The sequence below is a fragment of the Phalangium opilio genome, unplaced genomic scaffold (assembly GCF_054372755.1).
Source record: "Phalangium opilio isolate 3A_F unplaced genomic scaffold, DU_Popi_V2 ptg000077l_1, whole genome shotgun sequence".
Taxonomy (NCBI): domain Eukaryota; kingdom Metazoa; phylum Arthropoda; class Arachnida; order Opiliones; family Phalangiidae; genus Phalangium; species Phalangium opilio.
The window spans coordinates 6,841,710-6,851,452 of record NW_028324185.1 but is presented as its reverse complement, the minus strand read 5'-3'; the positions used below and the strand labels follow the sequence as shown (position 1 = coordinate 6,851,452).

General features: G+C 39.8%; 38 non-coding genes across 38 annotated transcripts; all 38 read left to right on the top strand.

Annotated features, from left to right (window-relative positions):
- Nucleotides 1–52: 52 nt before the first annotated feature.
- TRNAR-ACG (transfer RNA arginine (anticodon ACG)) lies at nucleotides 53–125 on the top strand. The gene has a single exon. It is a non-coding gene; the product is annotated as a tRNA-Arg (tRNA).
- A 407-nt stretch (nucleotides 126–532) lies between these two features.
- TRNAR-UCG (transfer RNA arginine (anticodon UCG)) lies at nucleotides 533–605 on the top strand. Its single transcript has one exon. It is a non-coding gene; the product is annotated as a tRNA-Arg (tRNA).
- A 255-nt stretch (nucleotides 606–860) lies between these two features.
- TRNAR-UCG (transfer RNA arginine (anticodon UCG)) lies at nucleotides 861–933 on the top strand. Its single transcript has one exon. It is a non-coding gene; the product is annotated as a tRNA-Arg (tRNA).
- A 250-nt stretch (nucleotides 934–1,183) lies between these two features.
- Nucleotides 1,184–1,256, top strand: TRNAR-UCG (transfer RNA arginine (anticodon UCG)). Its single transcript has one exon. It is a non-coding gene; the product is annotated as a tRNA-Arg (tRNA).
- Nucleotides 1,257–1,347: 91 nt separating this feature from the next.
- On the top strand, nucleotides 1,348–1,420 carry TRNAR-UCG (transfer RNA arginine (anticodon UCG)). Its single transcript has one exon. It is a non-coding gene; the product is annotated as a tRNA-Arg (tRNA).
- A 413-nt stretch (nucleotides 1,421–1,833) lies between these two features.
- Nucleotides 1,834–1,906, top strand: TRNAR-UCG (transfer RNA arginine (anticodon UCG)). Its single transcript has one exon. It is a non-coding gene; the product is annotated as a tRNA-Arg (tRNA).
- A 91-nt stretch (nucleotides 1,907–1,997) lies between these two features.
- On the top strand, nucleotides 1,998–2,070 carry TRNAR-ACG (transfer RNA arginine (anticodon ACG)). Its single transcript has one exon. It is a non-coding gene; the product is annotated as a tRNA-Arg (tRNA).
- A 91-nt stretch (nucleotides 2,071–2,161) lies between these two features.
- Nucleotides 2,162–2,234, top strand: TRNAR-ACG (transfer RNA arginine (anticodon ACG)). Its single transcript has one exon. It is a non-coding gene; the product is annotated as a tRNA-Arg (tRNA).
- A 957-nt stretch (nucleotides 2,235–3,191) lies between these two features.
- TRNAR-ACG (transfer RNA arginine (anticodon ACG)) lies at nucleotides 3,192–3,264 on the top strand. Its single transcript has one exon. It is a non-coding gene; the product is annotated as a tRNA-Arg (tRNA).
- An 85-nt stretch (nucleotides 3,265–3,349) lies between these two features.
- On the top strand, nucleotides 3,350–3,422 carry TRNAR-UCG (transfer RNA arginine (anticodon UCG)). The gene has a single exon. It is a non-coding gene; the product is annotated as a tRNA-Arg (tRNA).
- Nucleotides 3,423–3,513: 91 nt separating this feature from the next.
- On the top strand, nucleotides 3,514–3,586 carry TRNAR-ACG (transfer RNA arginine (anticodon ACG)). Its single transcript has one exon. It is a non-coding gene; the product is annotated as a tRNA-Arg (tRNA).
- Nucleotides 3,587–3,677: 91 nt separating this feature from the next.
- Nucleotides 3,678–3,750, top strand: TRNAR-ACG (transfer RNA arginine (anticodon ACG)). The gene has a single exon. It is a non-coding gene; the product is annotated as a tRNA-Arg (tRNA).
- Nucleotides 3,751–3,841: 91 nt separating this feature from the next.
- Nucleotides 3,842–3,914, top strand: TRNAC-ACA (transfer RNA cysteine (anticodon ACA)). The gene has a single exon. It is a non-coding gene; the product is annotated as a tRNA-Cys (tRNA).
- Nucleotides 3,915–3,999: 85 nt separating this feature from the next.
- Nucleotides 4,000–4,072, top strand: TRNAR-UCG (transfer RNA arginine (anticodon UCG)). Its single transcript has one exon. It is a non-coding gene; the product is annotated as a tRNA-Arg (tRNA).
- Nucleotides 4,073–4,163: 91 nt separating this feature from the next.
- Nucleotides 4,164–4,236, top strand: TRNAR-ACG (transfer RNA arginine (anticodon ACG)). The gene has a single exon. It is a non-coding gene; the product is annotated as a tRNA-Arg (tRNA).
- Nucleotides 4,237–4,485: 249 nt separating this feature from the next.
- Nucleotides 4,486–4,558, top strand: TRNAR-ACG (transfer RNA arginine (anticodon ACG)). Its single transcript has one exon. It is a non-coding gene; the product is annotated as a tRNA-Arg (tRNA).
- Nucleotides 4,559–4,649: 91 nt separating this feature from the next.
- TRNAR-ACG (transfer RNA arginine (anticodon ACG)) lies at nucleotides 4,650–4,722 on the top strand. Its single transcript has one exon. It is a non-coding gene; the product is annotated as a tRNA-Arg (tRNA).
- A 249-nt stretch (nucleotides 4,723–4,971) lies between these two features.
- TRNAR-ACG (transfer RNA arginine (anticodon ACG)) lies at nucleotides 4,972–5,044 on the top strand. Its single transcript has one exon. It is a non-coding gene; the product is annotated as a tRNA-Arg (tRNA).
- Nucleotides 5,045–5,135: 91 nt separating this feature from the next.
- Nucleotides 5,136–5,208, top strand: TRNAR-ACG (transfer RNA arginine (anticodon ACG)). Its single transcript has one exon. It is a non-coding gene; the product is annotated as a tRNA-Arg (tRNA).
- Nucleotides 5,209–5,299: 91 nt separating this feature from the next.
- Nucleotides 5,300–5,372, top strand: TRNAR-ACG (transfer RNA arginine (anticodon ACG)). The gene has a single exon. It is a non-coding gene; the product is annotated as a tRNA-Arg (tRNA).
- An 85-nt stretch (nucleotides 5,373–5,457) lies between these two features.
- Nucleotides 5,458–5,530, top strand: TRNAR-UCG (transfer RNA arginine (anticodon UCG)). The gene has a single exon. It is a non-coding gene; the product is annotated as a tRNA-Arg (tRNA).
- A 91-nt stretch (nucleotides 5,531–5,621) lies between these two features.
- TRNAR-ACG (transfer RNA arginine (anticodon ACG)) lies at nucleotides 5,622–5,694 on the top strand. Its single transcript has one exon. It is a non-coding gene; the product is annotated as a tRNA-Arg (tRNA).
- A 249-nt stretch (nucleotides 5,695–5,943) lies between these two features.
- On the top strand, nucleotides 5,944–6,016 carry TRNAR-ACG (transfer RNA arginine (anticodon ACG)). The gene has a single exon. It is a non-coding gene; the product is annotated as a tRNA-Arg (tRNA).
- A 413-nt stretch (nucleotides 6,017–6,429) lies between these two features.
- TRNAR-ACG (transfer RNA arginine (anticodon ACG)) lies at nucleotides 6,430–6,502 on the top strand. Its single transcript has one exon. It is a non-coding gene; the product is annotated as a tRNA-Arg (tRNA).
- A 91-nt stretch (nucleotides 6,503–6,593) lies between these two features.
- TRNAR-ACG (transfer RNA arginine (anticodon ACG)) lies at nucleotides 6,594–6,666 on the top strand. Its single transcript has one exon. It is a non-coding gene; the product is annotated as a tRNA-Arg (tRNA).
- Nucleotides 6,667–6,757: 91 nt separating this feature from the next.
- On the top strand, nucleotides 6,758–6,830 carry TRNAR-ACG (transfer RNA arginine (anticodon ACG)). Its single transcript has one exon. It is a non-coding gene; the product is annotated as a tRNA-Arg (tRNA).
- An 85-nt stretch (nucleotides 6,831–6,915) lies between these two features.
- TRNAR-UCG (transfer RNA arginine (anticodon UCG)) lies at nucleotides 6,916–6,988 on the top strand. The gene has a single exon. It is a non-coding gene; the product is annotated as a tRNA-Arg (tRNA).
- Nucleotides 6,989–7,079: 91 nt separating this feature from the next.
- On the top strand, nucleotides 7,080–7,152 carry TRNAR-UCG (transfer RNA arginine (anticodon UCG)). Its single transcript has one exon. It is a non-coding gene; the product is annotated as a tRNA-Arg (tRNA).
- A 255-nt stretch (nucleotides 7,153–7,407) lies between these two features.
- TRNAR-ACG (transfer RNA arginine (anticodon ACG)) lies at nucleotides 7,408–7,480 on the top strand. Its single transcript has one exon. It is a non-coding gene; the product is annotated as a tRNA-Arg (tRNA).
- An 84-nt stretch (nucleotides 7,481–7,564) lies between these two features.
- On the top strand, nucleotides 7,565–7,637 carry TRNAR-UCG (transfer RNA arginine (anticodon UCG)). The gene has a single exon. It is a non-coding gene; the product is annotated as a tRNA-Arg (tRNA).
- Nucleotides 7,638–7,728: 91 nt separating this feature from the next.
- TRNAR-ACG (transfer RNA arginine (anticodon ACG)) lies at nucleotides 7,729–7,801 on the top strand. Its single transcript has one exon. It is a non-coding gene; the product is annotated as a tRNA-Arg (tRNA).
- Nucleotides 7,802–7,892: 91 nt separating this feature from the next.
- Nucleotides 7,893–7,965, top strand: TRNAR-ACG (transfer RNA arginine (anticodon ACG)). The gene has a single exon. It is a non-coding gene; the product is annotated as a tRNA-Arg (tRNA).
- Nucleotides 7,966–8,214: 249 nt separating this feature from the next.
- TRNAR-UCG (transfer RNA arginine (anticodon UCG)) lies at nucleotides 8,215–8,287 on the top strand. Its single transcript has one exon. It is a non-coding gene; the product is annotated as a tRNA-Arg (tRNA).
- Nucleotides 8,288–8,378: 91 nt separating this feature from the next.
- Nucleotides 8,379–8,451, top strand: TRNAR-ACG (transfer RNA arginine (anticodon ACG)). Its single transcript has one exon. It is a non-coding gene; the product is annotated as a tRNA-Arg (tRNA).
- A 91-nt stretch (nucleotides 8,452–8,542) lies between these two features.
- TRNAR-UCG (transfer RNA arginine (anticodon UCG)) lies at nucleotides 8,543–8,615 on the top strand. The gene has a single exon. It is a non-coding gene; the product is annotated as a tRNA-Arg (tRNA).
- A 249-nt stretch (nucleotides 8,616–8,864) lies between these two features.
- On the top strand, nucleotides 8,865–8,937 carry TRNAR-UCG (transfer RNA arginine (anticodon UCG)). The gene has a single exon. It is a non-coding gene; the product is annotated as a tRNA-Arg (tRNA).
- Nucleotides 8,938–9,192: 255 nt separating this feature from the next.
- TRNAR-ACG (transfer RNA arginine (anticodon ACG)) lies at nucleotides 9,193–9,265 on the top strand. Its single transcript has one exon. It is a non-coding gene; the product is annotated as a tRNA-Arg (tRNA).
- Nucleotides 9,266–9,514: 249 nt separating this feature from the next.
- TRNAR-UCG (transfer RNA arginine (anticodon UCG)) lies at nucleotides 9,515–9,587 on the top strand. Its single transcript has one exon. It is a non-coding gene; the product is annotated as a tRNA-Arg (tRNA).
- The last annotated feature ends 156 nt before the right edge of the window (nucleotides 9,588–9,743 follow it).

Below are 9,743 nucleotides of genomic sequence, written 5' to 3'. Positions count from 1 at the left end.
GGGAAATTTAAAATATTGCAATGCTTCAATAGCATTTAGATTAACTTCCAACGGGCTTGTGGCGCAATGGATAACGCGTCTGCCTACGGAGCAAAAGATTCTAGGTTCGAGTCCTGGCAAGTTCAGTGTTTATTTTAATTAAAGATCTTTTATGCGTCTTAAAAATGCATAAATACAATGTTTGGAAAAGTTTTTGATAGAACAAAGCAAGGGCTTGTAGCGTAATGGATAACGCGTCTGCCTACGGAGCAGAAGATTTAAGGTTTGAGTCCAGGCAAGCTCGGTATTAACATTTAAAGATGATTATTAGAATATAACGGAAGGGAAATTTATAATATTGCAATGCTTCAATAGCATTTAGATAAACCTCCAACGGGCTTGTGGCGCAATGGATAACGCGTCTGCCTACAGAGTAAAAGATTCTAGGTTCGAGTCATGGCAAGCTCGGTGTTTATTTTAATTAAAGATCTTTTATGCGTCATAAAAATGCATAAATACAATTTTTGGAAAAGTTTTTGATAGAACGAAGCAAGGGCTTGTGGCGTAATGGACAAAGCGTCTGCCTTCGAAGCAGAAGATTCCAGGTTCGAGTCCTGGCAAGCTCGGTATTACAATTTAAAGATGATTATTAGTATATAACGGAAGGGAAATTTATAATATTGAAATGCTTCAATAGCATTTGGATTAACCTCCAACGGGCTTGTGGCGCAATGGATAACGCGTCTGCCTACGGAGCAGAAGATTTAAGGTTCTAGTCCTGGCAAGCTCGGTATTAACATTTAAAGATGATTATTGGAATGTAACGGAAGGGAAATTTATAATATTGCAATGCTTCAATAGCATTTAGATTAACCTCCAACGGGCTTGTGGCGCAATGGATAACGCGTCTGCCTTCGAAGCAGAAGATTCCAGGTTCGAGTCCTGGCAAGCTCGGTATTAACATTTAAAGATGATTATTAGAATATAACGGAAGGGAAATTTATAATATTGCAATGCTTTAATAGCACTTAGATTAACTTCCAACGGGCTTGAGGCGCAATGGATAACGCGTCTGCCTACGGAGCAAAAGATTCTAGGTTCGAGTCCTGGCAAGCTCAGTGTTTATTTTAATTAAAGATCTTTTATGCGTCTTAAAAATGCATAAATACAATGTTTGGAAAAGTTTTTGTATAGACCGAAGCAAGGGCTTGTGGCGTAATGGATAACGGGTCTGCCTTCGAAGCAGAAGATTCCAGGTTCGAGCCCTGGCAAGCTCGGTATTAACATTTAAAGATGATTATTGGAATGTAACGGAAGGGAAATTTATAATATTGCAATGCTTCAATAGCATTTAGATTAACCTGCAACGGGCTTGTGGCCCAATGGATAACGCGTCTGCCTTCGAAGCAGAAGATTCCAGGTTCGAGCCCTGGCAAGCTCGGTATTAACATTTAAAGATGATTATTGGAATGTAACGGAAGGGAAATTTATAATATTGCAATGCTTCAATAGCATTTAGATTAACTTCCAACGGGCTTGTGGCGCAATGGATAACGCGTCTTCCTACGGAGCAAAAGATTCTAGGTTCGAGTCCTGGCAAGCTCAGTGTTTATTTTAATTAAAGATCTTTTATGCGTCATAAAAATGCATAAATACAATGTTTGGAAAAGTTTTCTATAGACCGAATCAAGGGCTTGTGGCGTAATGGATAACGCGTCTGCCTTCGAAGCAGAAGATTCCAGGTTCGAGCATTGGCAAGCTCGGTATTAACATTTAAAGATGATTATTTGAATGTAACGGAAGGGAAATTTATAATATTGCAATGCTTCAATAGCATTTAGATTAACCTGCAACGGGCTTGTGGCGCAATGGAAAACGCGTCTGCCTTCGAAGCAGAAGATTCCAGGTTCGAGTCCTGGCAAGCTCGGTATTAACATTTAAAGATGATTATTAGAATATAACGGAAGGGAAATTTATAATATTGCAATGCTTCCATAGCATTTAGATTAACTTCCAACGGGCTTGTGGCGCAATGGATAACGCGTCTGCCTACGGAGCAGAAGATTCCAGGTTCGAGTCCTGGCAAGCTCGGTATTAACATTTAAAGATGATTATTAGAATATAACGGAAGGGAAATTTATAATATTGCAATGCTTCAATAGCATTTAGATTAACTTCCAACGGGCTTGTGGCGCAATGGATAACGCGTCTGCCTACGGAGCAAAAGATTCTAGGTTCGAGTCCTGGCAAGCTCAGTGTTTATTTTAATTAAAGATCTTTTATGCGTCATAAAAATGCATAAATACAATGTTTGGAGAGTCATGGACATAATCCCGACACTAAGATTCTCGACAGCAAATATCCCGACAGTAAAATCCCGACGAATAAATTCCCGACAGGTTATAAATCTCGACGTAAAATAATCCCTACCTCGAAGATCCCGACACCGAAAAACACTTTTTAAAAATGCTAATACTTTTATTAAGTATACATTAAAAGAGATTAAATTTGAAGGTCAAAGTTGTTTGCTATGCTACGTAAATAATCATCAAGTGAAATACTGCCGTATGAATTGACAACTGTTTTGATTCTTCTTTGGGTTTTTTCCTGTAAATTTTATGTCCTTGAGGCTGTGCGATAGATTCCCCTCTTTTTCTGTCGATTTCAAAGGATATCACCACCTTTTGGCTAACTGACAAGCTTGAGAGACATGATTACGTTTTCATGCGAAAGAGGTCTACTCCAGCTTTATACCCTTCTTATAGTTTTTTTAAGGAGTTTATAACTTGATGGGATTTTTTGACGATTTTTTACGAAGCCCTGCTCAACTTTCACCTTGAGATTTAATCTCTTTTTAATTATAATTAAAAAATTAAAGTGGTGTTTGGTGTCGGGATCTTCGGGGTCGGGATTTATTTCCGTCGAGATTTATAACATGTCGGGATTTTATTCGTCGGGATTTTAGGGTCGGTATATTTGCTGTCGAGATTCTTTGTGTCGGGATTCTGTCCAGACACCTATGGAAAGGTTTTTGATAGACCGAAGCAAGGGCTTGTGGCGTAATGGATAACGCGTCTGCCTTCAAAGCAGACGATTCCAGGTTCGAGCCCTGGCAAGCTCGGAATTAACATTTAAAGATGATTATTGGAATGTAATGGAAGGGAAATTTATAATATTGCAATGCTTCAATAGCATTTAGATTAACTTCCAACGGGCTTGTGGCGCAATGGATAACGCGTCTGCCTACGGAGCAAAAGATTCTAGGTTCGAGTCCTGGCAAGCTCAGTGTTTATTTTAATTAAAGATCTTTTATGCGTCATAAAAATGCATAAATACAATGTTTGGAAAAGTTTTTGATAGACCGAAGCAAGGGCTTGTGGCGTAATGGATAACGCGTCTGCCTTCGAAGCAGACGATTCCAGGTTCGAGCCCTGGCAAGCTCGGTATTAACATTTAAAGATGATTATTGGAATGTAACGGAAGGGAAATTTATAATATTGCAATGCTTCAATAGTATTTAGATTAACCTGCAACGGGCTTGTGGCGCAATGGAAAACGCGTCTGCCTACGGAGCAGAAGATTCCAGGTTCGAGTCCTGGCAAGCTCGGTATTAACATTTAAAGATGATTATTAGAATATAACGGAAGGGAAATTTATAATATTGCAATGCTTCAATAGCATTTAGATTAACTTCCAACGGGCTTGTGGCGCAATGGATAACGCGTCTGCCTACGGAGCAGAAGATTCCAGGTTCGAGTCCTGGCAAGCTCGGTATTAACATTTAAAGATGATTATTAGAATATAACGGAAGGGAAATTTAAAATATTGCAATGCTTCAATAGCATTTAGATTAACTTCCAACGGGCTTGTGGCGCAATGGATAACGCGTCTGCCTACAAAGCAAAAGATTCTAGGTTCGAGTCCTGGCAAGCTCAGTGTTTATTTTAATTAAAGATCTTTTATGCGTCATAAAAATGCATAAATACAATGTTTGGAAAAGTTTTTGATAGACCGAAGCAAGGGGTTGTGGCGTAATGGATAACGCGTCTGCCTTCGAAGCAGAAGATTCCAGGTTCGAGCCCTGGCAAGCTCGGTATTAACATTTAAAGATGATTATTGGAATGTAACGGAAGGGAAATTTATAATATTGCAATGCTTCAATAGCATTTAGATTAACTTCCAACGGGCTTGTGGCGCAATGGATAACGCGTCTGCCTACGGAGCAAAAGATTCTAGGTTCGAGTCCTGGCAAGCTCAGTGTTTATTTTAATTAAAGATCTTTTATGCGTCATAAAAATGCATAAATACAATGTTTGGAAAGGTTTTTGATAGACCGAAGCAAGGGCTTGTGGCGTAATGGATAACGCGTCTGCCTTCAAAGCAGACGATTCCAGGTTCGAGCCCTGGCAAGCTCGGTATTAACATTTAAAGATGATTATTGGAATGTAACGGAAGGGAAATTTATAATATTGCAATGCTTCAATAGCATTTAGATTAACCTCCAACGGGCTTGTGGCGAAATGGATAACGCGTCTGCCTACGGAGCAGAAGATTCCAGGTTCGAGCCCTGGCAAGCTCGGTATTAACATTTAAAGATGATTATTGGAATGTAATGGAAGGGAAATTTATAATATTGCAATGCTTCAATAGCATTTAGATTAACTTCCAACGGGCTTGTGGCGCAATGGATAACGCGTCTGCCTACGGAGCAAAAGAATCTAGGTTCGAGTCCTGGCAAGCTCAGTGTTTATTTTAATTAAAGATCTTTTATGCGTCATAAAAATGCATAAATACAATGTTTGGAAAAGTTTTCTATAGACCGAATCAAGGGCTTGTGGCGTAATGGATAACGCGTCTGCCTTCGAAGCAGAAGATTCCAGGTTCGAGCATTGGCAAGCTCGGTATTAACATTTAAAGATGATTATTTGAATGTAACGGAAGGGAAATTTATAATATTGCAATGCTTCAATAGCATTTAGATTAAACTGCAACGGGCTTGTGGCGCAATGGAAAACGCGTCTGCCTACGGAGCAGAAGATTCCAGGTTCGAGTCCTGGCAAGCTCGGTATTAACATTTAAAGATGATTATTAGAATATAACGGAAGGGAAATTTATAATATTGCAATGCTTCAATAGCATTTAGATTAAGTTCCAACGGGCTTGTGGCGCAATGGATAACGCGTCTGCCTACGGAGCAGAAGATTCCAGGTTCGAGTCCTGGCAAGCTCGGTATTAACATTTAAAGATGATTATTAGAATATAACGGAAGGGAAATTTATAATATTGCAATGCTTCAATAGCATTTAGATTAACTTCCAACGGGCTTGTGGCGCAATGGATAACGCGTCTGCCTACGGAGCAAAAGATTCTAGGTTCGAGTCCTGGCAAGCTCAGTGTTTATTTTAATTAAAGATCTTTTATGCGTCATAAAAATGCATAAATACAATGTTTGGAAAAGTTTTTGATAGACCGAAGCAAGGGCTTGTGGCGTAATGGATAACGCGTCTGCCTTCGAAGCAGAAGATTCCAGGTTCGAGCCCTGGCAAGCTCGGTATTAACATTTAAAGATGATTATTGGAATGTAACGGAAGGGAAATTTATAATATTGCAATGCTTCAATAGCATTTAGATTAACTTCCAACGGGCTTGTGGCGCAATGGATAACGCGTCTGCCTACGGAGCAAAAGATTCTAGGTTCGAGTCCTGGCAAGCTCAGTGTTTATTTTAATTAAAGATCTTTTATGCGTCATAAAAATGCATAAATACAATGTTTGGAAAAGTTTTTGATAGACCGAAGCAAGGGCTTGTGGCGTAATGGATAACGCGTCTGCCTTCAAAGCAGACGATTCCAGGTTCGAGCCCTGGCAAGCTCGGTATTAACATTTAAAGATGATTATTGGAATGTAACGGAAGGGAAATTTATAATATTGCAATGCTTCAATAGCATTTAGATTAACCTCCAACGGGCTTGTGGCGAAATGGATAACGCGTCTGCCTACGGAGCAGAAGATTCCAGGTTCGAGCCCTGGCAAGCTCGGTATTAACATTTAAAGATGATTATTGGAATGTAATGGAAGGGAAATTTATAATATTGCAATGCTTCAATAGCATTTAGATTAACTTCCAACGGGCTTGTGGCGCAATGGATAACGCGTCTGCCTACGGAGCAAAAGAATCTAGATTCGAGTCCTGGCAAGCTCAGTGTTTATTTTAATTAAAGATCTTTTATGCGTCATAAAAATGCATAAATACAATGTTTGGAAAAGTTTTCTATAGACCGAATCAAGGGCTTGTGGCGTAATGGATAACGCGTCTGCCTTCGAAGCAGAAGATTCCAGGTTCGAGCATTGGCAAGCTCGGTATTAACATTTAAAGATGATTATTTGAATGTAACGGAAGGGAAATTTATAATATTGCAATGCTTCAATAGCATTTAGATTAAACTGCAACGGGCTTGTGGCGCAATGGAAAACGCGTCTGCCTACGGAGCAGAAGATTCCAGGTTCGAGTCCTGGCAAGCTCGGTATTAACATTTAAAGATGATTATTAGAATATAACGGAAGGGAAATTTATAATATTGCAATGCTTCAATAGCATTTAGATTAAGTTCCAACGGGCTTGTGGCGCAATGGATAACGCGTCTGCCTACGGAGCAGAAGATTCCAGGTTCGAGTCCTGGCAAGCTCGGTATTAACATTTAAAGATGATTATTAGAATATAACGGAAGGGAAATTTATAATATTGCAATGCTTCAATAGCATTTAGATTAACTTCCAACGGGCTTGTGGCGCAATGGATAACGCGTCTGCCTACGGAGCAAAAGATTCTAGGTTCGAGTCCTGGCAAGCTCAGTGTTTATTTTAATTAAAGATCTTTTATGCGTCATAAAAATGCATAAATACAATGTTTGGAAAAGTTTTTGATAGACCGAAGCAAGGGCTTGTGGCGTAATGGATAACGCGTCTGCCTTCGAAGCAGAAGATTCCAGGTTCGAGCCCTGGCAAGCTCGGTATTAACATTTAAAGATGATTATTGGAATGTAACGGAAGGGAAATTTATAATATTGCAATGCTTCAATAGCATTTAGATTAACCTCCAACGGGCTTGTGGCGAAATGGATAAAGCGTCTGCCTTCGAAGCAGAAGATTCCAGGTTCGAGTCCTGGCAAGCTCGGTATTACAATTTAAAGATGATTATTAGTATATAACGGAAGGGAAATTTATAATATTGCAATGCTTCAATAGCATTTAGATTAACCTCCAACGGGCTTGTGGCGCAATGGATAACGCGTCTGCCTACGGAGCAGAAGATTCCAGGTTCGAGTCTTGCCAAGCTCGGTATTAACAATTAAAGATGATTATTAGAATATAACGGAAGGGAAATTTAAAATATTGCAATGCTTCAATAGCCTTTAGATAAACTTCCGACGGGCTTGTGGCGCAATGGATAACGCGTCTGCCTACGGAGCAAAAGATTCTAGGTTCGAGTCCTGGCAAGCTCAGTGTTTATTTAAATTAAAGATCTTTTATGCGTCATAAAAATGCATAAATACAATGTTGGAAAAGTTTTTGATAGACCGAAGCAGGGGCTTGTGGCGTAATGGATAACGCGTCTGCCTTCGAAGCAGAAGATTCCAGGTTCGAGCCCTGGCAAGCTCGGTATTAGCATTTAAAGATGATTATTGGAATGTAACGGAAGGGAAATTTATAATATTGCAATGCTTCAATAGCATTTAGATTAACCTCCAACGGGCTTGTGGCGAAATGGATAACGCGTCTGCCTACGGAGCAGAAGATTCCAGGTTCGAGTCCTGGCTAGCTCGGTACTAACATTTAAAGATGATTATTGGAATGTAACGGAAGGGAAATTTATAATATTGCAATGCTTCAATAGCATTTAGATTAACCTGCAACGGGCTTGTGGCGCAATGGATAACGCGTCTGCCTACGGAGCAGAAGATTCCAGGTTCGAGTCCAGGCAAGCTCGGTATTAACATTTAAGGATGATTATTAGAATATAACGGAAGGGAAATTTATAATATTGCAATGCTTCAATAGCATTTAGATTAACTTCCAACGGGCTTGTGGCGCAATGGATAACGCGTCTGCCTACGGAGAAAAAGATTCTAGGTTCGAGTCCTGGCAAGCTCAGTGTTTATTTTAATTAAAGATCTTTTATGCGTCATAAAAATGCATAAATACAATGTTTGGAAAAGTTTTTGATAGACCGAAGCAAGGGCTTGTGGCGTAATGGATAACGCGTCTGCCTTCGAAGCAGAAGATTCCAGGTTCGAGCCCTGGCAAGCTCGGTATTGACATTTAAAGATGATTATTGGAATGTAACGGAAGGGAAATTTATAATATTGCAATGCTTCAATAGCATTTAGATTAACCTACAACGGGCTTGTGGCGAAATGGATAACGCGTCTGCCTACGGAGCAGAAGATTCCAGGTTCGAGTCCTGGCAAGCTCGGTACTAACATTTAAAGATGATTATTGGAATGTAACGGAAGGGAAATTTATAATATTGCAATGATTCAATAGCATTTAGATTAACCTCCAACGGGCTTGTGGCGCAATGGATAACGCGTCTGCCTTCGAAGCAGAAGATTCCAGGTTCGAGCCCTGGCAAGCTCGGTATTAACATTTAAAGATGAGTATTAGAATATAACGGAAGGGAAATTTATAATATTGCAATGTTTCAATGGCATTTAGATTAAGTTCCAACGGGCTTGTGGCGCAATGGATAACGCGTCTGCCTACGGAGCAAAAGATTCAAGGTTCGAGTCCTGGCAAGCTCAGTGTTTATTTTAATTAAAGATCTTTTATGCGTCATAAAAATGCATAAATACAATGTTTGTAAAAGTTTTTGATAGAACGAAGCAAGGGCTTGTGGCGTAATGGATAACGCGTCTGCCTTCGAAGCAGAAGATTCCAGGTTCGAGCCCTGGCAAGCTCGGTATTAACATTTAAAGATGATTATTGGAATGTAACGGAAGGGAAATTTACAATATTGCAATGATTCAATAGCATTTAGATTAACCTCCAACGGGCTTGTGGCGCAATGGATAACGCGTCTGCCTACGGAGCAGAAGATTTAAGGTTTGAGTCCAGGCAAGCTCGGTATTAACATTTAAAGATGATTATTAGAATATAACGGAAGGGAAATTTAAAATATTGCAATGCTTCAATAGCATTTAGATAAACCTCCAACGGGCGTGTGGCGCAATGGATAACGCGTCTGCCTACGGAGCAGAAGATTCCAGGTTCGAGTCCTGGCAAGCTCGGTATTAACATTTAAAGATGAGCATTAGAATATAACGGAAGGGAAATTTAAAATATTGCAATGCTTCAATAGCATTTAGATAAACCTCCAACGGGCTTGTGGCGCAATGGATAACGCGTCTGCCTACAGAGTAAAAGATTCTAGGTTCGAGTCATGGCAAGCTCGGTGTTTATTTTAATTAAAGATCTTTTATGCGTCATAAAAATGCATAAATACAATGTTTGGAAAAGTTTTTGATAGAACGAAGCAAGGGCTTGTGGCGTAATGGATAAAGCGTCTGCCTTCGAAGCAGAAGATTCCAGGTTCGAGTCCTGGCAAGCTCGGCATTACAATTTAAAGATGATTATTAGTATATAACGGAAGGGAAATTTATAATATTGAAATGCTTCAATAGCATTTGGATTAACCTCCAACGGGCTTGTGGCGCAATGGATAACGCGTCTGCCTACGGAGCAGAAGATATAAGGTTCTAGTCCTGG